Consider the following 26,930-nt stretch of genomic DNA (forward strand, 5'->3'; position numbering starts at 1 on the left):
GTGTACGTTGGTTATAAGTGTAAGTTTTTGAACAAGTAATCTTAAAGAAATTAAACAGCTGGTTAAACGAGTGCTGTTGTTTTAGAGAATTGTGCTATGTTATTTCTTTAAAACCCAAACTCGGTTAGCATAAAATCATCAATGCAATTGTGATGTTACTAATGTGTTCATATCTTCCAGGTATACAAGTCTGTAAGGTAGAAGCTTTACAAACTGGTGTTCTAAAGTTGTATGGTAATTTTAGGCTCAAAGAGAAAAACATGCTGGAAATTTATTTATCATGTGTGTTCTGTAACTGGACTTGTTATCAGTGAGATATGTAAAGTTCTATGTTGCTTTCTACACTGAGACACAATTTAAATGTATTTTTAAGTTAATGAGAGCCTAATCTGGGTAAAGGTTTTATTGTAAAACACAAAAGTACTTTGCTACTTTCCTACAAGAGGTTAAAAGTTTTCAGCCTTTCTTTAATTTATGTTTTAGATGTGATATTATATTGTGTTAGCTAATATTCATGTAAGATTGAGCAACAATTTATGTAGACTTTGTAAAATGATGTCTAAAAAGCAAAGATCAGCTTCAGAACTATAGTATTTAATACTTATGATGAGCCCTGCCTTACTTGAGATAAGGCTCTATGTCCCATCTCATGTGAAAATGACTATGAAAGAAGTAGGCCAGATTTCAGTGCATTTAAGGTTGTGTCCAAAAGTTGGTTTTGTCACGATTGCCAGGACCTCAAACAGGGGATTATAATGTATAACTCAGCCAGAATTCAAGGTAGCTATTACATAAACTAAATATGTTTTTATCCTAGTTAGTTTTGTTTGTAGTTTACTTTTAGATGGTCTAAGGACTGCCTGTTAATGTTTTAAAGAAGTACTGCTTTAAGAACTCACAACCTGGGTTAACTTAAGATAAGGAGTTATCACCTACAGGATAGAGAGATAGGTACTAAAGCCCAGTACTTAGTATAAGGCTGTTGAAGTTTATTTGCTAGATGTTTAAGATTAAGTTTTAAAATTAAAGTTAAAGGGCCAAGAAAACCAATATTTGGCTCTTGCCCTCTGAGTCAGTCTGAATCAGGGATAGGGGACTTCTCCAAAAGGCTTTGAAACTCTAGGCCACATAACCTCCTGATTAGGGAGATTAATGAGACCAGTGGAGGACAGAAAGCCAATCAGTGCATTTGCTGTGAAGAAGAGGGTCATCAGAAAAGGGAGACATCCCTGATGCTTCTGAGGGAAGCCACGTGGTCAAGCAAGGCCTGGACCCATCCTTGCGCAAATGGCACCAGCAGAACTGAGAAGCTGCTGTGAAGTTCCCAAGGACTCCCAGGAGGCTCAGCTGACTGTTAACAATAGGTAGAAACAGAAGTCAGTTTGACTTGCTTCATCTTAAACACTTAGCAAAGACAGTCAAAGCCAAAGCACAGCTGTTCCTGGACATCTTAAATGATAATAATAAATAGACTGGAGGCTACAAAAGAGATTCTTAGACAGAAATGCCTGATAACTGTCAAAGGGACTGTTAGAGTAGTTTTAGTCTAAGGCCTTTATTTCTAACCAACGCAGGTAGGCTTGATGTTTGCCAGTATGGTTATCCAGCCCTGAGTAGCAGAATTAAAGATTTCTCTATTATTTTTGCAGGATCAGATGGCATTAAATTATTAGACTATATCTTAAGGGAAAAAACATCTGTAAACCTAAATGTTAGTTGTTGTGTTGACATCCCTGACATTTTTTGACAATGTGACAAATTCCTTAAAGAATTACATGCTCAGATAGAAGACATGTCCTCAGCAACATTGTCGTGGAAACAGTATCTTAACTCCTAGTTCCTGGTATTGCCTGATAGGAAACATTGTTGATCTTTGTCTTGGCCATTATACTCATTGGCATATTTCTGTGCTGTGGCATTTCTTGCTGCATCAGTCTGGTTCCAGTACTAATGAATTCTTGTTTCTCTTATAGACCACCTATCACTCGAATGGCCCTCCAGCCTATTACTTCTCAATTGGACTTTTAGCATGGACCACTCGATAGACCCGATATTTTTAAGGGGGACTCCAAACTGCTTGCCCCACACTGTCCCTTTTCAGCCTGAAGAAGCCAGAAAGATCACCTTCGTCCCCCTTCCTCACAGCAGTAAGGAGTTCCCAAATTAGAGGGGGGAATGAAGCCAGATTTAAAGTTAGGTAGTCAGTGTAGTTAGATAAATCGGAGTCTAATACCGAGTGAAATCTAAAATGGAGGCCATGCTAAAAATGATTCTAGGAAACACAGGACAACTCGTGGTAATCGGAAGGCAGTATGCTCCACTGACAGAGATGAAAAATGAGACTCCCCAATAATTATGATTCATTACTTTTAAGATTAAAAGTAGTCAGAAAAAGGAGTGGGGAATGAAAGGGTAAAGTTTCTAAGCTGGAAAGCTTGAATGTAAAAGATTAGGTATTATTAAGTTCCTCTGTTACACCCAGATTCCTGAGATAGTTAAAACAACGCCCTACTGGCCATTTAGCCTAGGGCCCTGTGCAGTTCGTCACAGGGCCCGAACCAATCAGTTTGAATGTGTAACCCGCTTACGAATGACCAATCACCCCCGCCCGACCTGTTCCCGCCAATGAACGTGCCAATCACGTCTCAGAGTTGTTGTTCAATTTTCCCGCGCCTCATGATGATTTGTTCTGATGTATGCAAAGCCCACCGCCCTCTCCAAAAAGTGTACTTAAGCTCTGCTTGACCTTTGCTCTGGGCTCTGAGCTGCGCTCCCTTCTTGAGTGGGCACAGAGTCCCAGCGCGCTGGAATGGATCCCCAATAAATTCCTTTTTGCCAATTGCATGGAGTAAGTCTCTTGTGTGGTCTCTCCCTCCGACGTTCCGCCGGACCCCCCTTTACACAAGGTCATAGTGGAGGAAAGCAGCTCCTATCAAAGCAGCCAGGAAACAGAGAGAAAGAAAGGGAAAGGGGCTACAGGGAAGATGAACCCTTTCAGGGCACATCCCCAGTGATTTGCCTCCTCCGGCCATGATCCACCTGCCTACAGTGACCACTTTGTCAGTCCATTCAAATTAGGATGGACTGATTAGGTTAATAGCTCTTATAATTAGCCATTTCACCTCTGAATATTCCTGCATCAACATAAGAGGTTTGGGGGGGCACTTCGTAACCAAGCCATAATAATCCTTAATTCTTGGAAGATATGGACATTTTATTCATCCCTCCACATGTGGGTGCATGTGTGTCTATATGGTGTATGTATGTATGTTTTTAGTCCCTAGAACAGTGCTCAAAAGAAAAAAAAACACATAAATGAACAAAAGTAAATAGGAATAATAGTGGTAGTAAATTGTTTTTAAATTCCACTAAACATCTAGTAACTTGCAAGAGGCTCTTTAAGAAGGAACACCCGGGCACCACAGTGGAGTAGAAATAGAAAAAAAAAATTATCCTCCTCAACTGTCCTATGGAAGAATATACAAGAGGTAAACAGAAGATGTGATTCCAGGGAAGAAAGTGATAATTTGTAACTGATGTGATCTGAAGAAAGAAGTTAGAGAGAAGGAAAATTTCTAGTACATTCCACACAGCAATTAAAAAAAAAAAAAAAAAAAAAACCTCAAAACTTCCATCCCTACAGTTTTACTCTATGACTAAATGAAACTCTTGCTTAGTTATCTTCCACCAAGAGACAGGTTGTTCTCTGTGTTACCTTAATAATGCAATGCTTGACATTCATTTTATAAGGAATGGACCTCTTTGTCACTAAAGTTTTTAATGATGTCAGAATCCTTGAGCATCTATTCTTTCCTGCATGTCTTCAAATAGGTATTAGAAAATTGGCTAACATAGTCTAAAAGAAAAAAATACAGAACTTCTAAAGAAAACCTAAATATGTCTGCAATGAGGAAAAAAGAGAAAGGGAGATTCAGGAGAAATAGTATAAAAAATTTCTAACTATAAATTGAGTGATTTGGATGAAATTCTTGTGTGTAGGTCTCATTTCTCACATCATTGATTAATTGTAGCAGATAGATTCCTAGAATTGAAGGTGTCCATATTTTCTTCATAAGGAAAGTCTTAATGATTTAGTTAATTAAGCACAAGGCAGTTCTTTCTGCTTAAAAACAAGTGCTCATTTTGAAATAGGTCGTGAATATGTACTTCTCATTTGAGTAAAAATGTCAGAAAGACAATTTTTAAAGTTGCTTTTGGAAAAATTTATGAATTTCTTAGGTTGATGTACCAAAGTCAGGAAAAGCTGATTTCCTTAGACAGGTTATAATAAATCCCTTATAATATTGTCAAAGCATAATTTTAGAAGATGGATTTTTTTCCTACTCAATTCCTTTTCCTAACATCTATCCTTTATCATTAGAATTTTCATCAATCTGAAAAACAACTTTGTCTTTTTACGGTGTTCTACATGTCAAATTCCAAATTTAGGGGGGAAATGCTCTAACAGATAGAAAAAATCACATTAAATAATATCATATAAGAATTCAAATGGTTCAGCAGTTCATAGAAGAGAGAGGATAGGTTTTATAGATAAAATAAATTTATGCAAAACCTTGAAATGCTACAGTTTTACTCTATGACTAAATGAAACTCTTGCTTAGTTTATTTTCCACCAAGAGATAGGTTTGTCTTGGTAGAGAAGAATCCAAGGAGAGGAAGGAGCCATGGTTAGACTAATGGATAAATTCAATAATTACCCTTAAAACCTCATGTAGAGAGTACTGCAAATTTTTTCACATTGTGAACAATTCTGACTATTTTTTCAAGAAAAATATTTTTTTTATAATATCAGTTGTGTAACCATTAATAGTTTTTATTAAAGACTTGAGAAAATAACAATTGAGATCATTTTGACCAACTGTGGATTTTATTCTTAGTTTTTGTTTCCTCTTTAAAACAAAACAAGGGATTCTAGGGAAGATGGCGGCGGGGAGTGAGTGAGCCGCTCTGTGCTCCCCGCCACCGCCACCGCAGCGTATGTTGCTGCTTCTTAAAAGAAGAAGTAAAGACCATTAAAGGAGATCTGTCGACAAGGATTCAGCACCATGTCAAGAAAAGGGCCTAGATGGAGTGAATCCGCCACGACTTCAGCGCGAGCATGCCTGCAAGCTAGGCAAACCTGCAATCCACGGGCGGGTCAGGTCCAGCAACCTGCCGAGTGACAGAACAGCTACACGTGTCTGCAGGGAATGCGGACAGGACCCACAAGTAGGACAGGGCCGGTGGCTTGCTGAGGGGCGGAACCGACCCCTCCCCCAGTGCCTGCAAGCTAGGCGAACCTTTGACCCATCGGGAGGTTAGGCCCAGCAACCTGCGGAGTGACAGAGGTGCCCCTCGTGCCTGCTGGGTAGGCGGACCTTTGACCGACCAGCAGAGCAGACCTAGGGCCTGCCAGCGTGGTAGACGGATCACACCAATTGGAGGAGGATCACAGCCACTACCTGCCCTGCAAGGGTGATTTTTCAACTATACAAGAGCAATATAAATAAATAGAGAGAAAATTTCAAAACACAACAGTTTCACCAAGCAGAAAGAAACGCCAGCAGTATGAAAAGACAAGGAAAGAAAGGATCACAGGCAATGCAGGTCAACTCAACTTTAGAAGAGGTAATAGGTGCAACAGATGGAATGTCAGATAGAGAGGTCAGGATATACATGCTTCAGATGATCTGGAGTCTCAAGGAAGACATGAGACAGCAAAATCAGATAATGAAAGATCACATTGACAAACAAATCCAGGAAGTAAAAGATCAATTTCACAGGGAGATAGAGGTAATAAAAAACAAACAAATAGAAATCCTAGAAATGCAGGAAACAATAAACCAACTTAAAAACTCAATTGAGAATACTACCAGCAGAGTAGATCACTTAGAAGAGAGAACATCAGACAATGAAGACAAAGTATTTCAACTGGAAAAGAACATAGACAGCTCAGCAAGTCTGCTAAGAAACCATGAGCAGAACATCCAAGAGTTATGGGACAATTTCAAAAGACCAAATTTAAGAGTCATTGGGATACAGGAAGGCACAGAGCTCCAAACCAAAGGAATAAAAAGTCTATTCAGTGAAATAATACAAGAAAACTTCCCAGACTTGAAATGAGACAGAATCCCAAATCCTAGAAGCCTACAGGACGCCGAATGTGCAAAATCATAAGAGATCCACACCTAGACACATTATAATGAAGATGTCCAACATACAGAATAAGGAGAAAATTTTAAAAGCTGCAAGAGAAAGAAAGCAGATTACATTTAGGGGTAAACCAATCAGGATAACAGCTGATCTCTCAACACAGACTCTGAAAGCTAGAAGATCCTGGAATAACATATTTCAAACACTGAAAGAAAATGGGTTCCAACCAAGAATCGTGTATCCGGCGAAATTAAGCTTCAGGATAGAAGATGAAATTAAAACCTTCCACGATAAACAAAAATTAAAAGAATTCGCAGCTAGAAAACCATCTCTTCAAAAAACCCTTGGCAAAACATTACAGGAAGAGGAAATGGAAAATAACATTGAAAACCAACTATGGGAGGTAGGACAGTAAAGGGGGGAAAGTAGTCAAAGAGGATAACAAATCAGGTTTAGTAACATTAGTAAACAAATATGGCTAGAAGAACAAACCATATCTCAATAATAACCCTAAATGTTAATGGCTTAAACTCACCAATTAAGAGACACAGGCTAGTAGAATGGATCACAAAACAAGACCCAACAATATGCTGCTTACAGGAGACGCATCTGATAGGAAAGATATTCATAGACTGAAGGTGAAAGGTTGGGAAAAATCATACCACTCATATGGACTGAGGAAACAAGCAGGAGTGTCCATACTCATATCTAATAAAATAGATTTCAAGCCAAAGTTAATCAAAAGGGATAAAGAAGGACACTTCATACTGCTCAAGGGAACCATACACCAACAAGACATAACAATCATAAATATATATGCCCCAAATAATGGTGCAGCTTTGTTCATCAAGCAAACTCTTCTCAAGTTCAAGAGTCTAATAGACCACCATACAATAATCATGGGAGACTTCAACTCACCTCTCTCACCACTCAACAGATCTACCAAACAAAAGGTAAATAAGGAAACTATAGAACTCAACAACACAATTAACAACCTAGACTTAATTGACATATATAGACTATACCACCCAACATCAAGTAGTTACACTTTTTTCTCAGCAGCACATGGAACCTTCTCCAAAATAGACCATATATTATGTCACAGGGCAACTCTTAGACAATATAAAGGGGTAGAGATAATACCATGCATCTTATCTGATCATAATGGAATGAAACTGAAAATCAATGATAAAAGAAGGAAGGAAAAATCAAGCATCACTTGGAGAATGAACAATAGGTTGCTGAATGATCAATGGGTTTTAGAAGACATCAAGGAGGAAATTAAAAACTTCCTAGAGTTAAATGAAAACACAGACACAACATATCGGAATCTATGGGACACATTGAAAGCAGTTCTAAGAGGAAAATTCATTGCTTGGAGTTCATTCCTCAAAAAAAGAAAAAAACAACAAATAAATGATCTCATACTTCATCTCAAAAGCCTAGAAAAAGAAGAGCAAAACAACAGCAAAAGAAGTAGAAGGCAAGAAATAATTAAAATCAGAGCTGAAATTAATGAAATTGAAACAAAAGAAACAATTGAAAAAATTGACAAAACTAAAAGTTGGTTCTTTGAAAAAATAAATAAAATTGACAGACCCTTAGCCATGCTAACGAAGAGAAGAAGAGAGAGAACCCAAATTACTAGCATACAGGATGAAAAAGGCAATATCACAACAGACACTTCAGAAATACAGAAGATAATCAGAAATTATTTTGAATCCTTATACTCCAATAAAATAGAAGATAGTGAAGGCATCGATAAATTCCTTAAGTCTTATGATCTGCCCAGATTGAGTCAGGAGGATATAGACAACCTAAACAGACCAATAACAATAGAAGAAATAGAAGAAACCATCAAAAGATTACCAACTAAGAAAAGCCCAGGACCGGATGGGTATACAGCAGAGTTTTACAAAACCTTTAAAGAGGAACTAACACCAATACTTTTCAAGCTATTTCAGGAAATAGAAAAAGAGGGAGAACTTCCAAATTCATTCTACGAGGCCAACATCACCCTGATTCCGAAACCAGACAAAGACACTTCAAAGAAGGAAAACTACAGACCAATATCTCTAATGAACCTTGACGCAAAAATCCTCAATAAAATTCTGGCAAATCGGATTCAAATACATATCAAAAAAATTATACACCATGATCAAGTAGGATTCATCCCTGGGATGCAAGGCTGGTTCAATATACGGAAATCAATAAATGTTATTCACCACATCAATAGACTTAAAAATAAGAACCATATGATCATCTTGATAGATTCGGAAAAAGCATTCGACAAAGTACAGCATCCCTTTATGTTCAAAACTCTAGAAAAATTAGGGATAAATCGATCATACCTCAACATTGTAAAAGCAATCTATGATAAGCCACAGGCCAGCATCATTCTGAATGGAGAAAAATTGAAGGCATTCCCTCTAAGATCTGGTACAAGACAGGGATGCCCTCTCTCACCACTTCTGTTCAACATAGTCCTCGAAACACTGGCCAGAGCAATTAGACAGACGAAAGAAATTAAAGGCATAAAAATAGGAAAAGAAGAACTTAAATTATCACTATTTGCAGATGATATGATTCTATACCTAGCAGACCCAAAAGGGTCCACAAAGAAGCTATTAGAGCTAATAAATGAATTCAGCAAAGTGGCAGGATATAAGATCAACATGCATAAATCAAAGGCATTCCTGTATATCAGCGACAAACACTCTGAAACGGAAATGAGGACAACTACTCCATTCACAATATCCCCCCAAAAAATAAAATACTTGCGAATCAACCTAACAAAAGAGGTGAAAGATTTATACAATGAAAATTACAGATCCCTAAAGAAAGATATAGAAGAAGACCTTAGAAGATGGAAAAATATACCCTGCTCATGGATAGGCAGAACTAACATCATCAAAATGGTGATATTACCAAAAGTTCTCTATAAGTTCAATGCAATGCCAATCAAAATCCCAACAGCACTTCTTGTAGAAATAGATAAAAGAATCATGAAATTCATATGGAATAATAAAAGACCCAGAATAGCAAAAACAATACTAAGCAGGAAGTGTGAATCAGGCTGTGTAGCGATTCCAGACTTCAAACTATACTACAGAGCAATAGTAACAAAAACAGCATGGTACTGGTACCAAAACAGGCGGGTGGACCAATGGTACAGAATAGAGGACACAGTAACCAATCCACAAAACTACAACTATCTTATATTTGATAAAGGGGCTAAAAGCATGCAATGGAGGAAGGATAGCATCTTCAACAAATGGTGCTGGGAAAACTGGAAATCCATTTGCATCAAAATGAATCTGAATTCCTATCTCTTGCCATGCACAAAAGTTAACTCAAAATGGATCAAGGAGCTTGATATTAAATCAGAGACATGGCATCTGATTGAAGAAAAAGTTGGTTATGATCTACATACTGTGGGATCAGGCTCCAAATTCCTCAATAGGACACCCATAGCGCAAGAGTTAACAACTAGAATCAACAAATGGGACTTACTCAAACTAAAAAGTTTTTTCTCAGCAAAAGAAACAATAAGAGAGATAAACAGGGAGCCTACATCCTGGGAACAAATCTTTACTCCACACACTTCAGATAGAGCCCTAATAACCAGAATATACAAAGAACTCAAAAAATTAGACAATAAGATAACAAATAACCCAATCAATAAATGGGCAAAGGACCTGAACAGACACTTCTCAGAGGAGGACATACAATCAATCAATAAGTACATGAAAAAATGCTCACCATCGCTAGCAGTCAGAGAAATGCAAATCAAAACTACCCTAAGATACCATCTCACTCCAGTAAGATTGGCAGCCATTAGGAAGTCAAACAACAATAAGTGCTGGAGAGGATGCGGGGAAAAGGGCACTCTTGTTCATTGCTGGTGGGACTGCAAATTGGTGCAGCCAATTTGGAAAGCAGTATGGAGATTTCTTGGAAAGCTGGGAATGGAACCACCATTTGACCCAGCTATTCCCCTTCTCGGTCTATTCCCTAAAGACCTAACAAGAGCATGCTACAGGGCCACTGCTACATCGATGTTCATAGCAGCACAATTCACGATAGCAAGATTGTGGAATCAGCCTAGATGCCCTTCAATAGATGAATGGATAAAAAAAATGTGGCATTTATACACAATAGAGTATTACTCTGCATTAAAAAATGACAAAATCATAGAATTTGGAGGGAAATGGATGGCATTAGAGCAGATTATGCTAAGTGAAGCTAGTCAATCTTTAAAAAACAAATACCAAATGACTCCTTTGATATAAGGGGAGTCAACAAGGACAGGGTAGGGACGAAGAGCTTGAGAAGAAGATTTACATTAACAGGGGTGAGAGGTGGGAGGGAAAGGAAGTGAGAAGGGAAATCGCATGGAAATGGAAGGCGATCCTCAGGGTTATACAAAATGACATATAAGAGGAAAGGAGGGGTAAGACAAGATAATACAAATGGAAGAAATGATTTACAGTAGAAGGGGTAGAGAGAGAAAAGGGGAGGGGAGGGGAGGGGAGGGGAGGGGGGATAGTAGAGAATAAGACAGACAGCAGAATACATCAGACACTAGAAAGGCAATATATCAATCAATGGAAGGGTAACTGATGTGATACAGCAATCTTTATACGGGGTAAAATTGGGAGTTCATAACCCACTTGAATCAAACTGTGAATTATTATGTATTAAGAACTATGTAATGTTTTGAATGACCAACAATAAAAAAAAAAAGAAACCTTAGAAAAAATAAATAAATAAATAAATAAAACAAAACAAACAATAGCAACAAAAATTCCCCATTGCTCTAGCATTTCATAAAACTAACAAAGCAGGCATTGTTTTATATTTCAATTTATTGTTTTGTTTGCCCAATCTTAAAATTAACTATCATTGCCTATTCATTATCACTGCACCTCTGTATCTATCCACGTAGTGTTTTCAAAATGTAGTTGGTTTACTGTGCCTTTGAAGCAAATTGCATTAATTTCATTTTCAGTGACCCTAAAGGCCATGAAGAATTTTACAAAGGTAGTTCTTTTTCCCCCCCCATATAATTTGTACCTCTGTCCACATTCTTTTCGTGTTTCACTGCTTTCATCTGATTATTTTATCCTTCTATATTTTATTGATCCTTTCTTCAGCTATATCTGTTCTGTTGCTGAACACTTCCACTGGCTTGTTAATCTATTATTTTTTTTTCCAATTCTAGACCTCTTATTTAACACTATCTCTTGTCTTCTTGTTCTGTCTGAAATTCTTCATTTTCACAAATAATTTCACCTATAGTTTGACTTTTTCTAAAGTTTTCTGAACATCTGGCCAATTTTTGTTATTTATGAAAACGGAGAGATGTTTACTTCAACTTTAAAATATACTTCCTTTCTCCAGCTTTCCTTTGGTAGCATTAGAATTATTATTATTATTATTATTATTATTATTATTATTATTTGTGTGTGTGTTTGTATGTATGTGTTTGTGTGTGTGGCTGGGCATCGAATCCATGGCCTCATGTATGCTAGGCAAACACTCTTCCACTAAGCAGCATTCATGGCCCACAAAACACAACACAATTTAAATCCAGTCAGAAAATGAGTTTACTTGCAACTGGCTTTATGTCTACAGTCACTTCTTCCTCGTTCCAAATAGTAGCCCTTGGAGCATGGGTGTTGGAAATCCGATGTGTCTTCCGGGACCATTCTAACCTTAAGGTCAACTGCTTTGGGAACTTAATTATATCTGGAAAATCCCTCCAAGCCAACACCTAAATGAATGTTCAATTATTATAGAACTATAAGGAGATGAAATGGGGCCGGGAATCTCAGGGACCATCTTTAGAATTTTCCCTGTAACAATGTCATTTGGTCACACAACTTATGTAACAATGTAAGGTTCTCTGGCACAGTGGCTAGTAAGAGGATTTCTAGAGAAGCAAGTCCTGGCTTAGTAATACATGTATGTTGTCTCTAACTACATATTATAGTCAAATAAATCCAAATGAAATAAATCCAAATTCAAGTTTCCCTTAACTACCTTCCCAAAACAGACTTTGCTGCTCTAATACCATCCTATGTGAGAGAAAGCATAAGGGGAGAGCTACAGGGATAGCTCTTAACAAATAGTGCTACAAGATCTTATTTCACTAATCTTACCTAACTAAAATTGCATATGAAAACAGGTCTCTCTCAGACCTAGAATTTCAAAGAACGACCCAGAAAATCAGGCCACTGTGATGGCAAAGTGGAGTTCTTAGAGTAAACAACTGAACAGACATTCTACAAGGTATCTTGTACACTCAGTGAGGAATTTCTTTATAGTGATGACCAGCAACTGGACTTAGTATCCAAACAGAACAAGCTATCAACATTCTAAGGTGGTTCAGTGTGATGGAGGATACTTTAGACCTGGAAGAAACATTTTTATACTGTGAAACCACCACATGACAGAGTGAACTCTTAATTTTAGGTGATTGTAGGCTTTCGGAATAGGGCATTAGTTACAGACTACAGTTCTAAAACAAAATCAAGACTTAGGAGGGAGAATAATAAAAATGAACTATGTGGTAGGTCCTAATGAAGGTGTTAGGTTTGGATATTAGGTGTCCACCAGAAGTTCCTACCAGAAGTTCCACTAGAAGTTTAATGCAGGGAAGTTCAGAGGTGAAGTCATTGGATTGTGGGAGCTAATTTGAATGGATGATTGGGTTATGAGATCTTAATAAAATAGGTGCATCAATCCCCTGATGGGGATTAACTGGGTGGTGACTGTAGTCAGGCGGGATGTTACTGGAGGAGGTGGGTCACTCGGGGCATGTCCTGAAGGGTGCCTCTTCTCCATGGCCCCTCTACCTTTCCCACTTCTTCCTCTCTCTTTTTCTTGTCTGCCATGAGCTGAGCAACTGTCCTCTGCCATGCCATTATGCCATGATGTGCTAACTAACCTGGGACACAGAGCCATCGAGTTGGCCAGGGAAACCCTGAGCCAAAATGAAGTTTCATTCCTCTAGGTTGTTCTTCTTGGGTATTTTGTTCACAGCCATGAAAAGCTGAGTAAAACAGAAGGGGTTCAGGACCAGTAACAGAACCTGAAAACTAAGGTTCACATAAGAAAGTTCATATAAAAGCTCATCATATAGGCCTGGCAAATGAGTTGGGGGTTAGGAAATAAGACAACACATACTTCATCATACAGATACATAGTGTATGCATTTCTTGAATAGGAGCTTTAGTGTGTCAAGAGTAATTTTCCATGGCTCTCCTGGGTGGCCCTGAGTTCTTGGAAATACTCTTTCAGGGTTTGTAGCACAACTATGTATGGTCCTCATTCTGGCCCCCTACTCCTGCTGCTGAGCATATTTTGAGGAAGTCAGGGAAAGAGGATTATATATTAAAAAAAGAAAGCATTCATGAAAACAAAAGACATGGGTAATAGGCAGATTTGATTCATTGGAATAAATTAGTTCAGATTTTCTGTGTTGCTGAACCTAAAACAAATTTTCCCTCACTTGCTTTTTTAAAGATTACAGATTCGTGTGTGTACTCATGGGTACTGAACTCAGGAGTGCAACACCCCCAGTGGGTTTTTTGTGTTTGTTTTTTTCCTAATTTTGATACAGAGTCTTGCTAAGTTGCTAAGGCTGACCTCAATCAAACTTGTGATCCTCCAGCCTCAGCCTCCCAAGTAGCTGAGAATTTAAGGAGGTGCCACTGTACCCGGAAAAAACACAGATTTTTAATCCACTGGGCAAGTACCCTGCCTATTATGCATTCAGAAGTGTTGATAAGGAAGGCATATATTCAGAAGGAGTATGTCAATGTAGTATCCGGAGGCAAGGAAAAAAACCACATGGGTTCTAAAGGCAAAAAGGCTAATGATCCTTATTGAAGGAGACATGAGTGGTAACTTTCTGTGCAGATAGTTATAGTTACATAAATAAGAGTGGCTGTGATAAAACAAATACATAAAACACTTTAAAGATAGTAATAATGGAAAGCAAAAGAATACAAAAGAGTACAAGGAATTTTTGCAGAATCATTTCTCTAAGCATTATTTCTTTTATCTTTGGTATCTCTTCTACACACAAGATACTGTCAAACCAGGAAAGAAGAAATAATTGGTGAATTACTGAAAAGACCTCATGAATCCTGCTGCTTTTATCTCTTTTTACAGATGAAGAGACTGAGGACCACAGAAGTGGCTAAGCCTGCTAAGTGTCACAGCTGTGTTATCTACAAGTTAACAGTTATTCTCTCTCGATATGTTTTTTCTGTTCTGATTACTTGGGAGTTTCTTCCTGGGTTTCCTCACATTCAAGAGTTAATTCCCATTTTTATAAGCTAAGGAGAAGTCACAACAGCTACCAGATATTTGGTTCAGAAATTTCCTTAAATTCAGACCCACTTAATTTACTGGTTTCCCTCATTAGCTATCTGTCTCTTGCTTTGTACCATACTTTGTGCTTCTCTGTCTGAAACTACTTCTGTCTAATTTTGTTGGTACAGTTCAGGATATGGTATCTCAGAGCATGTGGCTCTCTCATAACCTGACCTTTTGCATAGAGCATCCAGACTTTTATTTATAATTGGTTCAGCCCTTGAGTGTTCTTATTTTTGGTATCTATTTCTTGGAGAATTTATAGATAATAGGTGTACGATCCCCACGTTGACTTTGACAGATGTGTCCTGCACTGAAGCAAAGACTAAAATCAACCAAAAAAATGTCTCACTCTCCTGAATTCTAGATTTCACTTGTCTAACCTAGGAAACATTATAGTGCTTCTGTTATTAAAAGTGTAGTAATTATGCTCTCCAAAACCTTATTATATAAGTATGGCAAGTATAGCCTCGTCTTCTAAGAATTAAGGGATGTCCCATCCTCATGATTCTTTAACCACCAGTAAAATAATTTGTAAATTCTAGCTATTTCAGCAGTCCCAAAATTTAAGCTCCATTTCCTCAGATTTACAGGGAAAATTCTGGAATAGATGCTGTTCATTGTTAAATAACAAATTAACGTTAGTCTGTTGTCGTCTTCTTCAAACACTTTAGAAATGACTTAATGCTTTCAAGTGGTTTTGTGTAGAGTTTCTCAGTAGTGGCCTTATTGACATTTGGGACTGCATAATTATTAAGAGTGTTGGGCTTAGTAGTATCCTGATCTCTATCCTCTAGGTGCCAGTAACAGCCTACCCAGTTATGACAATAAAAAAATGCCTCTAAAAATTGTTAACTGACCCATGACAGCAAAAAGTGCCTGCAATTGAGAGTTACTGGTATAGAACAGCATATACCAGGCAGCTCAAAATAATAGCTATGGGGCTGGGGTTGTGGCTCAATGGTAGAACGTTCGCCTAGCATGTGGGAGGCCCTGGGTTTAATCCTTAGCACCACATATAAATAAAGGTATTGTGTGCAACTACAACTAAAAAATAAATAAATATTTAAATAATAATAATAATAATGATAAAATAGCTATGTGTTTATAACTTTTGATTTTTTATGGAGGCAAAATTTACATAGTATCATACATAGCTTCAGAATATAGTTTGAATTTTTGACAAAGGTATGCAGCTGTGTAAAAAATTCAGTTAAAACATAATGTCATCACCCAGAAAGTTCCCTCATAGCCCATGCCCATCTATTTGTACCTTTTAGAGGTAACCACTAATCTGATTTCTATACTCAGATATTATTTTTTCCTATTGTTGTACATGATGTAATTGGAATTATACTGCAAACAGTTTCTTCCAATCCATGGCTACTATTTTCACTTTCTTAAATGTGTCATTCAATATGAATATTTTAATTTTGAAGTGAATTTAATTTTTTTATTTTGTGACAAGTAGTTTCTGTGTTCTCCCTAAAATAATTGAGGCATTTACTCTAAATATATTTCCCTAAAGTTTCTTCTAAAATCTCTTTGGTTTTAGCTCTAATATTTTTATGTATGATAAATCTCAAATTAATCTCAATGTCTGGTGTGAGGTAAAGATATTTTCAGGGCATTGTATATTTTGTATTTTTTTCTTATAGTCCCAGGGCTCAGTTCTTGATATGGAGCATGAGACTTACTCATATATTGCCTTATCTGGGATCTCAACCAATTGTCCAAGGCATTTAGTGACATCTTTCCAGTCTTGTTAAGTCAGCATTCCATAAAGTCTCTGAGCACTGCATTATTTCTGATGTCTTCTTTAGATCTTAAAAGTGTAGTAATTATGCTCTCCAAAAACTTATTATATAAGTAAGGCAAGAATAGCCTAGTCTTCTAAGAATTAAGGGATGCCCCATGCAGATTCCTTAATCACTAGTAAAATAATTTGTGAATTCCAGCTATTTTAGCAGTTTATTTAATTTTCCCAAAATTTAAGCTTCATTTCCTCAGATTTCCAGGGAAAATTCTGGATTCACCTCAAATTCTTCTATAATACATCCTATTCTATGATTGTTTATGATTAAAGAATAAGTCCAGTAGTAATTTTTCTGACCTGGATAGAAATGAAAGTTCCCTGGTCTTTAAAAAAATATTTATTATAAAAGTAACATTTATTCATAAATAATTAGAAACTATACAAAAATATCAATATTATGATTAAAATATCTTTGCATATACTACTGAGAAAAATCACAGGGAACATTTTGTGATTATTTTATTTTTTTCATTTTCTTTTTTTTTAAAAATTTTAACATAGTTTATGTCTCTAGGAGTTTTAGTCATAGTTGGTGTTTCTTTCTAGTCAAATCTAATGCAATCTCATTGACTCAAAACAGAAACCAAACATGGCTTTTGCCTGAACAACTTTATACTTCTAGTTATGGTATTTAAATTTTTGTTTTAGTAATTATCTCAGTGACTTATATGTTAGTAGAATTGTCATTTAAATAGCTTAGTACTCTCTTAGCCAAGGAATGAGCTTGTAACTTAAATTTGATAACTCGACCTCTTTCTCCTGGAAAGTGATAAGGACAGTAAACGGTCAGCATGAATTCATAACGCCAGAGCAAAAACTACAGTGTTGGTTAGTTTCTGCTTTATGGATTGTAGAGCTGATCCTTTTTGATGTATGCTATTCATCTTTCTCTTCTGATTCTATTAATTTTACTGTGATTGTAACAATAAAATAATTTCTGCTTTAATTTAGGTAGTCATTTCCTGCATCTTGCAAACAAACAACCTGAACTAATAAAAAAATAAATCAGGTAGTGGGCAAGAGACCTTCCAAAAATATTGAATTGATTACTGAACTGAGACTAGGTGAAAATACTGGTCTCAAAGGATAAAACAAAAGGAAGAACACTTTTTATTGCCCAGAATAATAAGACAGAATGAGAAAACAATGAACTAAAGGCACATGAATTTTTTTTCAAGGTCCAGAATGAAGTTCAAAGACTTTTTGAGGATGTATTTGAAAATATTCAATGAATAGGTTTTATGTCTCAAATTTAAAATTAGTAAATAGGTTTTATGACTCTAAGATCAGGAAATAACAACAATAATAAATTAATATAAGATCAGTAAATAATAACAATAATAAATTAATATAACAATACCTTGGATAATGATTATTTGGGACACTGAACTTTAAAACCATGTGAATTTATTAGGTTCAAATTGAAAGACATTGCATTGATAACCAAAGAAGAAAATTATAGCAATGAGAACAGGGGTTCTTGGTAGAGTCATAGATTTAGGTGACCTCAGACTCCTACACCCCATAGTCTCTCAGGAGACAGTGGGCATACCCTTTTATCAAAAATTCATATTTTCAGGCCAAAATTAAAATTCAACATTCAATATTTTTAAAAGTTAAAATACTAAATGAGAGCCAGAAATAAAGATAAAATACATGTGAGTACACACACACACACACACACACATACAATGTAGGCATTTGCTAATCACATCACTCAAAACTTTCATTATAGAAATGAAATTTACATTTGCTGAAATATGGAAGTGATGAATAACATTTTAGCTAAAGGTCAGTTTGTTCATAATGATTAATGAACTAATCAAAGATTTTGGCCACAGTGTCTTAATCCAAGATTGTAGGATATTATCTGGGTCTATCTCACTTATTCCTTTATCACTCTCTCAAGAAATCTCAAAATTCTTTCCCTCCACACAAGGTTTTTGGATAGGTCAATTGGGAAAAACACAGTATTATTTAAAAAGAAGTGAGGGTCCCTAAGAATAAAATCAAAATGTCTCCAAGGGCTTACCTGATTTATATAGCCAAAATACTCCAGATTTTGTAGACAAAAAGAACAGACCCATATCAAACTAAAAAGCTTCTTCACAGCAAAGGAAACAATAAAGAGCCTGAATAGAGAGCCAACAAAATCTTTGCTACCTGCCCCTCAGATAGAGCACTAACACCAAAAAAAAAAAAAAAAAAAGCTACCACCAAAAAATAATGAGCAAAGGAACTGAACAGATACTTCACAGAAGAAGAACTATAAATGGCCAACAATATATGAAAAAAATAAACATATTTAGCAATTAGAGAAATGCAAATTAAGACTGAGATTCATCTCACTCCAGTCAAAATGGCAATTTCCAAGAATACAAGTAACAACAAACGTTGGTGAGAATGTGGGGAAAAGGATACACTCATACACTGATGCTGGGACTGCGAATTGCTGCAATCACTATGGAAAGCAGTATGGAGATTTTTCAAAATACTAGGAATGGAACCGCCATTTGACCCAGGTATCCCACTCCTTGGTAAATACCCAAAAGATTTAAAATCAGCACATTACAGTAACATAGCCACATCAATGTTTATAGCAGTTCAATTCACCGTAGCTAAGATATGGAACTAACCTAGGTGCCCTTCAACAGATAAATGGATTTTTAAAAAAAAGCGGTAGCTATATATAATGGAGTATTACTCAGCTGTTAAGAAGAATGACTTTATGATACTTGCTGGAGAGTATTATGCTAAGTGAAATAAGCCAATCCAAACAACCAAAATTGAATGTTTTCTCTGTTATGTGGATGCTAACCCACAACAACAACAGGGTAGGGCAAAATGGAAGTTGAGTAGATTAGACAAAGGGCGGTGAAGGGAAGGGAGTGGAAAGAGGAATAGGAAAGACTGTGGAATGAATTTGACTTAACTTTCCTTTGTACATTCATGAATACACCAAAGTGAATCTCCACATCATGTACAACTGTAAGACTCGGATCATAATTAGAGTAAGATGTACTCCATGTTTGTATAAATATGTCAAATATATACTCTATTGTCACCGGTAACTAAAAAGAATTTTAAAAAATTATAAAAAAGAACAGACCCCAGATAGTAAACCTAAGAATTACAGAACCTCAAGCATGTTTTACACATTAATCAATTTAGCAACCCCAGGGTTTGAATGTAGACAGAACTGGCTGTCTTGGAAGACTGACCTCACTAGAACATCACAAATATATTAGATAGATAGATAGATAGATAGAGATATAGCATTTAGATAGATAGATGATAGATAGGTAGACAGATAGATGGATATAGATGGATAGTGATCATCTCTATGGTCTTCCTCAAAGGGGCCTAGAGACACCTGTATGAGCACCTGTGCTCTAGGAAAACTGCACTTTTTTTTCATCTATATAATGGCAAGATTGTGGTCACTATCCTATAAATTTGTTATGAGATTTAAAGAAAATACTTACAAAGTACATAAAACAGTACCTGGTCCATAGCAAGCATTAAATGATATCAGTTCCTACAAGTTCTTAAGTCACGTATCTCCAAGACAGGTGCCACATTTGTATTTTATGGAGACATTAATGTTAACTGTTGAAAAGAATTTTTCATTTTTTTTTTCATATCAGTGATTGAACCCAGGGGCACGTAACCACTGAGCCACATCCCCAGCCCTTTTTATATTTTATTTAGACACAGGATCTCACTAAGTTGCTTAGGGCCTTACTAAGTTGCTGAGGTTGGCTTTGAATTCCACATCTTCCTACCTCAGTTTGTCAAGCTGCTGGGATTACAAGCATGTGCCATTGTGCCTTATAAAAGGGTGGTTATTTAAAGGCAATTCCAACACCAGACAGGGCCAATGTAAAAGTAGTTAGTTATGGGTATTTTTAAAAGTTTCTGGGATTGTGTCCCATTGAACTGGATATCTATTCTCCTTGAATTAGGATTGGCCCTATAGGTAAGGCTTATCCTCAAATCACCGACTCCCAGGAAGAGTTTCTCTTCCTCTCTAAAATCTAGTAGCACCTTAAACATACTTCTTTTATATCACTGATAATACCATATTATACTTGGTTGCTTCTGTGTATGTTTGCCCAGAAGCCAAGCTCCTTAGGAGCTAAGGGAAAATGTTGCAATACACTTGGTGGCAGAAATGAAGACAATAGTCTGCATTTTCCATTAAATAGCAGTTGCGTTTTTATCTTAAAGTACCATTTTCTTTCTTCATTTTCAAGTGAGAAAAGCAATACTGCATAAGCAAAATTCCTATTTGTTAGCCTGACATGGTCGTATGGTGAAATAGTACGAGAATGAGGCTTAGAATTAGTCTTCCCAGCTATGAACTGAGTACCACCCTAAGTAGCAGTGTGACCTGAGTAATATGCATTCTCATCATCTCTGCTTTTTCCTCTGATACAGCACTGATTTGGAGATTAAGTGAATCAGCTCAGACAAGCACTAAAGCAATGTCAGGTATACAGCAAATGCACTACATATGTTAAACTACTATTTAGAAAAAGTCAACAAAGATACTAGAAATCATGAGCCAGAAGCTGCTAATACTGAGAGCTATTACTAGAATGATCAGCTTTAAAATGTTTGAATGGCTGGGCATGGTGGGTCTTGCCTGATCACAAGTTGGAGGCCAGCCTCAGCAAATTAGCCAGATCCTAAGCAATTTAGCGAGACACTGTCTCTAAATTTAAAAAGGGAATGGGGATGTGGTTCAGTGGTTAGCACTCTTGGGTTCAATCCCTTGTACTGAAATAAATAAATTAATTAATGGTGAAAGAAGAATTAACTTATAAACATATTAATCAGCTCAGGTAAAAAAATGTAAATCAACACATAAACATATTTTAAAAAGAGAAGTTGTCTGTTCATCCATTCATTCCTTTATTCAAACTTTTCATTTGAAGGGGGTTATGGAGATTAAACCCAGGAGAGTTTTTTATAAAAATTTTATTAAGAGACAGCTGAGGCCGACTTTGAACTCATGATCCCTTGCTTCAGCCTCACAAGCCACTGGAATTGCAGGCATGTGCCACTGTACCTGGCCACCACTATTTATTTTTAGGCAGCAATGGTGATTTAGAACTTGTTATTTGGAGGAAATTAATGATGATGATTACATCTAACCTTACAAGACTGCTGTACCTAAGGTATAATTGACCTTGGACTCTGTGTCTATGTTTATGGAAAAGGAGAAATGGTTCCTTCCTTACTGTGTGTTGTTGCCTTAGTTTTTATTACCACCATGACTGCCCCCTTCCCAGAGTGCTGAGAAAGAAAACTCTCAGTGTCTTACAGAGATGAACACAAAGGATTTTCTTCCTTTAAAGACATGATATTTGTTTAAAATTCCCACCATCTCAGAAATCAATTTAACACAACAGTAAAGCATCCATGTTAATATTTGTAAAATAATTATTCATTTAAAAAGCACTACTTTCTTTTCTTGAATATTGATTGTTTAGTAATATCTGCAATACAACATTGGAGTTCCTTATGCAACTTGAATAACTCTTTATTCAATAATTTTATATAATGTACTATTGACATTTGTTATCTGTTTTTGAAATTCCATACTATTGCTTATTTTATAGATTGCTGGTTACAAAATAGTATGCAAGAATGAATATGAATCCTTTTAATGGAGTTTATGTTTAAAACACTCCAATTTAATGTACTTGATATTTAGCTGATATTAAAAATAATATAAAATGTAATGAATTATATTGTAGACAATAGGGTCATGAGACCGTTTTACGTATACATATTCTTGATCTCTCTTAATGCTTTTTTAACAATAACTTTTTGTCAGTCTACAAAATTACCCTAATGAGCTATACCAATAAAATACAGAAAAATCTCTAAAAAAATTTATAAAGTTTGTAAAGCAAACTGAACTTGATTACTCTGAACATTCAGAAGTATGAATTTCATGTTTGAATGTGACTATACTTATTGTAAATGTTTATTTCAGAATGTAAGAATCAAATTCTTTCTGTATATTATATACTTTTGCTTACATACAGCATTTTACAGAAGAAATTTTCATCTTTATAGACATAGTATTAAGCTATTTAGAGGAAAAAGACATCATCAATATGATAGTATAAAAATTAAATTTCAAAAATGTGTTTGAAATTCTTTTGGGACCAGGCAAAATATAAATAATTACAATAGATGAAAGTCAATGAACTCTTTTTTTTTTCAATGAACTCTTGAAAGTAAATATTAGACTTTATTCTTGTCTTCTTTCTAAATCTTATGATGACCAGATAATATTCAAAGTTCCTTTCAGTATTCCAAGTATCTGCCTCATAGGCTCTTTAAATGAGACTTTTTGAGCTTTGTGGAATTAAAGATAATTTAACTCATGTGTTAATCAGATTCTAAGATGGCCCCCAATGATCCATACCTTCATACCTTCATGCCTCTGTGTCATCCCCTCCCACACCACATCAGATTTGGTCTGTGTGATCAAGAGAACATAGTAGAAGTGGTATAACTTCCTAGGTTAAGTTATGAGATAAGTTTCTTGAGCATGCTTTCTGAACTTTCCTTCTAGGATTGCCCACCCATAGAAAAGTGAGCTACCATGATCCGTCCAAGGAAGTGGCCCATGTGGAAAGTAAAGATCTTCCAGCCCTAGATGACTACAGTCATAGAGAGTTTCTGAGCCATAACCATCCAACTGGGCATCCCCAGATTCCTGACCCTCAAAGAAGGTGTGAAGTAATAGATGTTCGTTGTTTAAAATGGTCATTTTTTGGGATAATTTGTTAAGCAGAAATAGGTAAGTAAAACAACTCAGGAAGAAAAGAGCAAGGCAATACATTTCATGCCCTTCACAGCAAATCTGGATCAGTGTATTAGTGCGGATAATTAAATGGCTTCAGGCCCAGGAGTGAACCTGTTTGCTCTAAAAAGGAAATCTGTGTCTCATACAGATATCTATATATACAGTGGTATCTGAAGTTTATGATTTGTCTCAGACAACAGATCCTCTGGGAAACCCTTGCCGGGAGTTTCCAGAGTTTCCTGTGCTTCCTGGTCCCACTGTGCACACATTTACTTCAGGTACAATATAATTATACTGTTTTTATCTTTGCTTTAAATTATGATTCTTTGAAGGTAAATATTTTCTTTTTTATTTCTAGAGTATCATAACACAAGGCAACTACTTCTGGCATATAATTGTTACTTAATATGCATTCAAAATATATGTCTGAGTTACCATACTCTTGGTATAATGAGATCTAACCAAGAGACAGAATATTTTCAAATAAACTGTTGTAAGCATAGGTATGAGCAGAAGAAAGTGAGCCATCCTGGAGGACATTTTCCAGACTCAACATGTATTAACACTCACAGTCCCCAGATGGCATGTCTCCCTGCGCTGGAGAGTCCTAAATACATGCCAACAAAACTTACTTTCTATTGCCTGCTTCTGTCTCACTACCAGTTTTCTCTTGATATATTTCCTTGGCTGTATCTCTGTGACTCAAGAATACATCTGCTGGATATGGTGGCACACTCCTATAATCCCAGCAGCTTGGGAGGCTGAGGCAGAAGGATTGTGAGTTCAAAGCCAGCCTCTGCAAAGGTAAGGTGGTAAACAACTCAGTGAGGCCCTGTCTCTAAATAAAATGCAAAATAGGGCTGGGGATGTGGCTCAGCAGTTGAGTGTCCCTGAGTTCAATCCCCAGTACTGAAAAAAATAAAAATAAAAAATTCATCTAAAGAACCCCTTTAATAATAATCCACATTTTATAGGGAAATGCTTTGGAAGCACAATTATATCCATTTATAGTTGGACTATCTGACAGTGTTGATGTGGATTGTTAATAAATCCTTTCTGCTTTTTACTCTGGAACATCAAAAGTACGTCTGTGGCCAGATACCTTGGTGTACAGCATATATAAAGTAGCTGTTCCAGGAAATGGAACCATCCCCGTTACTCTCTATGTTTGCCCATATTTTAACCAAACATTTTGCTTGCTTATTGCAATGAAAAGAAAGATAAATATAAAGATCAAAATAAAATTATATTGTATTTATATAGGAAAAATAAGACCTGATAAATTCTATGATATGTACTTGGTGAATGTTATGGTGTCCACTTAGGATTCATATGTTGGGAACTTGTCCTTCCATGTGGGAATGTTAACGGGTGCTGAGATAAATTTAAGAGATGAAGCCTAGTTGAAATTCATCAGGTCTTGCTGAAGTCACTGATCTCAGAAGACATTAAGTTAGTTTTCATGGGCACCCCAGTTGTCTGTAAGAGAGCCAGTTGTTATAAAAGCATAAAATTGGCTCCTCCCCACCCTCTGGTTTCCTGTCTTACAGGGACCTCTCCATCTCACATGCACTCCTACCCTGATGTCATCTGCCATGAAATCCTTACCATGCTGATGCTGTGTTCTTGAAACTCCAAAATTGTGAGCTAAATAGACTCCTTTTTAAAATTAAAATCCCCAGCCTCTGGTATTTTGTTATAACAATACAGCAAGTTACTTGTCCTGTATAGATTAAGTGGTAATCTGGTCATGCATTCCAGATGGGCTCACCAGTGACTATTCCCAAGGCTGGGACTTAATATCTTTTTTTATATAATTGGTAAAATACTTAGATTTATAATCTACTGTTTCTTTCTCCTGAAGAATTGCAGTTTCTTAAACTAAAGAGATAAAGTTTGGGTTGTATTACAATTAATGGCTGACTTGTGTGTTGAACGTAAGATCTTCACCAATGATTTATGCCATTAATTCAATAAGCATTTCAGCTGTAATAACCTTCCTTCCCCAGCAGCTAATGTGGCAGTGATGATTTCTGAGAAACACTAATGCTACAGGCCTCTAGCCACATGTGCAAATTAGTTCATGTATCATGACACTCAAATGATTGGTCCAGAGACACCATGACTTGAATGACTTCTGCAGCAGAGCTTTTAGGCAGTAATTTTTAGAAAGCATAAAGATTGATTAACAAGAAGAGAAACTAACCACACCAGTTTTATAGTTTTAATATATTGTGAAAGACAAGGCTCTGCATTCCATGAAACAATGAAAATCCTATATTACTTCATCTATAGCTAAGATCATTATCACCAACTCTCAGATTTTTTATATGATTCTAAAATATCATTGGAAGAATATCTCACTCATTGTAAAGACATGATTAGAAGACAGAAAATTTCATAGAAATTATTTTCAAGTTATTTCAGACTCTTTGGCTTGATATATATAAAACTATCTTTCCAATCACTCAACTGAGTGTGACATGGATAAACACTTGGCTAAAGATAGATAGAATGATTTCTGAGTTTTTTTCTCAGCAAAAGAAACAATAAGAGAGGTAAATAGGGAGCCTACATCATGGGAACAAATCTTTACTCCTCACACTTCAGATAGAGCCCTAATATCCAGAATATATAAAGAACTCAGAAAATTAGACAATAAGATAACAAATAACCCAATCAACAAATGGGCCAAGGACTTGAATAGACACTTCTCAGAGGAGGACATACAATCAATCAACAAGTATATGAAAAAATGCTCACCATCTCTAGCAGTCAGAGAAATGCAAATCAAAACCACCCTAAGATACCATCTCACTCCAGTAAGATTGGCAGCCATTATGAAGTCAAACAACAATAAGTGCTGCCGAGGTTGTGGGGAAAAGGGTACACTTGTACATTGTTGGTGGGACTGCAAATTGGTGCAGCCAATTTGGAAAGCGGTATGGAGATTTCTTGGAAAGCTGGGAATGGAACCACCATTTGACCCAGCTATTCCCCTTCTCGGTCTATTCCCTAAAGACCTAAAAAGAGCATGCTACAGGGACACTGCTACATCGATGTTCATAGCAGCACAATTCACAATAGCAAGACTGTGGAATCAACCTAGATGCCCTTCAATAGACGAATGGATAAAAAAATGTGGCATTTATACACAATGGAGTATTACTCTGCAGTAAAAAATGACAAAATCATAGAATTTGGTGGGAAATGGATGGCACTAGAGCAGATTATGCTAAGCGAAGCTAGCCAAGCCCTAAAAAACAAATGCCAAATGTCTCCTTTGATATAAGGAGAGTAACTAAGAACAGACTAGGGAAGAAGAGCACGAGAAGAAGACCAACATTAAACAAGGATGAGAGGTGGGAGGGAAAGGGAGAGAGAAGGGAAATTGCATGGAAATGGAAGGAGACCCTCAGGGTTATACAAAATTACATACAAGAGGAAGTGAGGGGAAAGGGAAAAATAGTACAAGGGGGAGGAATGAATTACAGTAGTGGGGGTAGAGAGAGAAGAGGGGAGGGGAGGGGAGGGGAGGGGGGATAGTAGAGGATAGGAAAGGCAGCAGAATACAACAGACATGAGTTTATCAATATGTAAAGCAATGAAGTGTAACTGATGTGATTCTGCAAGCTGTATACGGGGTAAAATGGGAGCTCATAACCCGCTTGAATCAAAATGTGAAATATGATATACCAAGAACTATGTAATGTTTTGAACAACCAACATTAAAAAAATAAATTAAAA

Source organism: Urocitellus parryii, chromosome 12 (assembly GCF_045843805.1).
Source record: "Urocitellus parryii isolate mUroPar1 chromosome 12, mUroPar1.hap1, whole genome shotgun sequence".
NCBI lineage: Eukaryota > Metazoa > Chordata > Mammalia > Rodentia > Sciuridae > Urocitellus > Urocitellus parryii.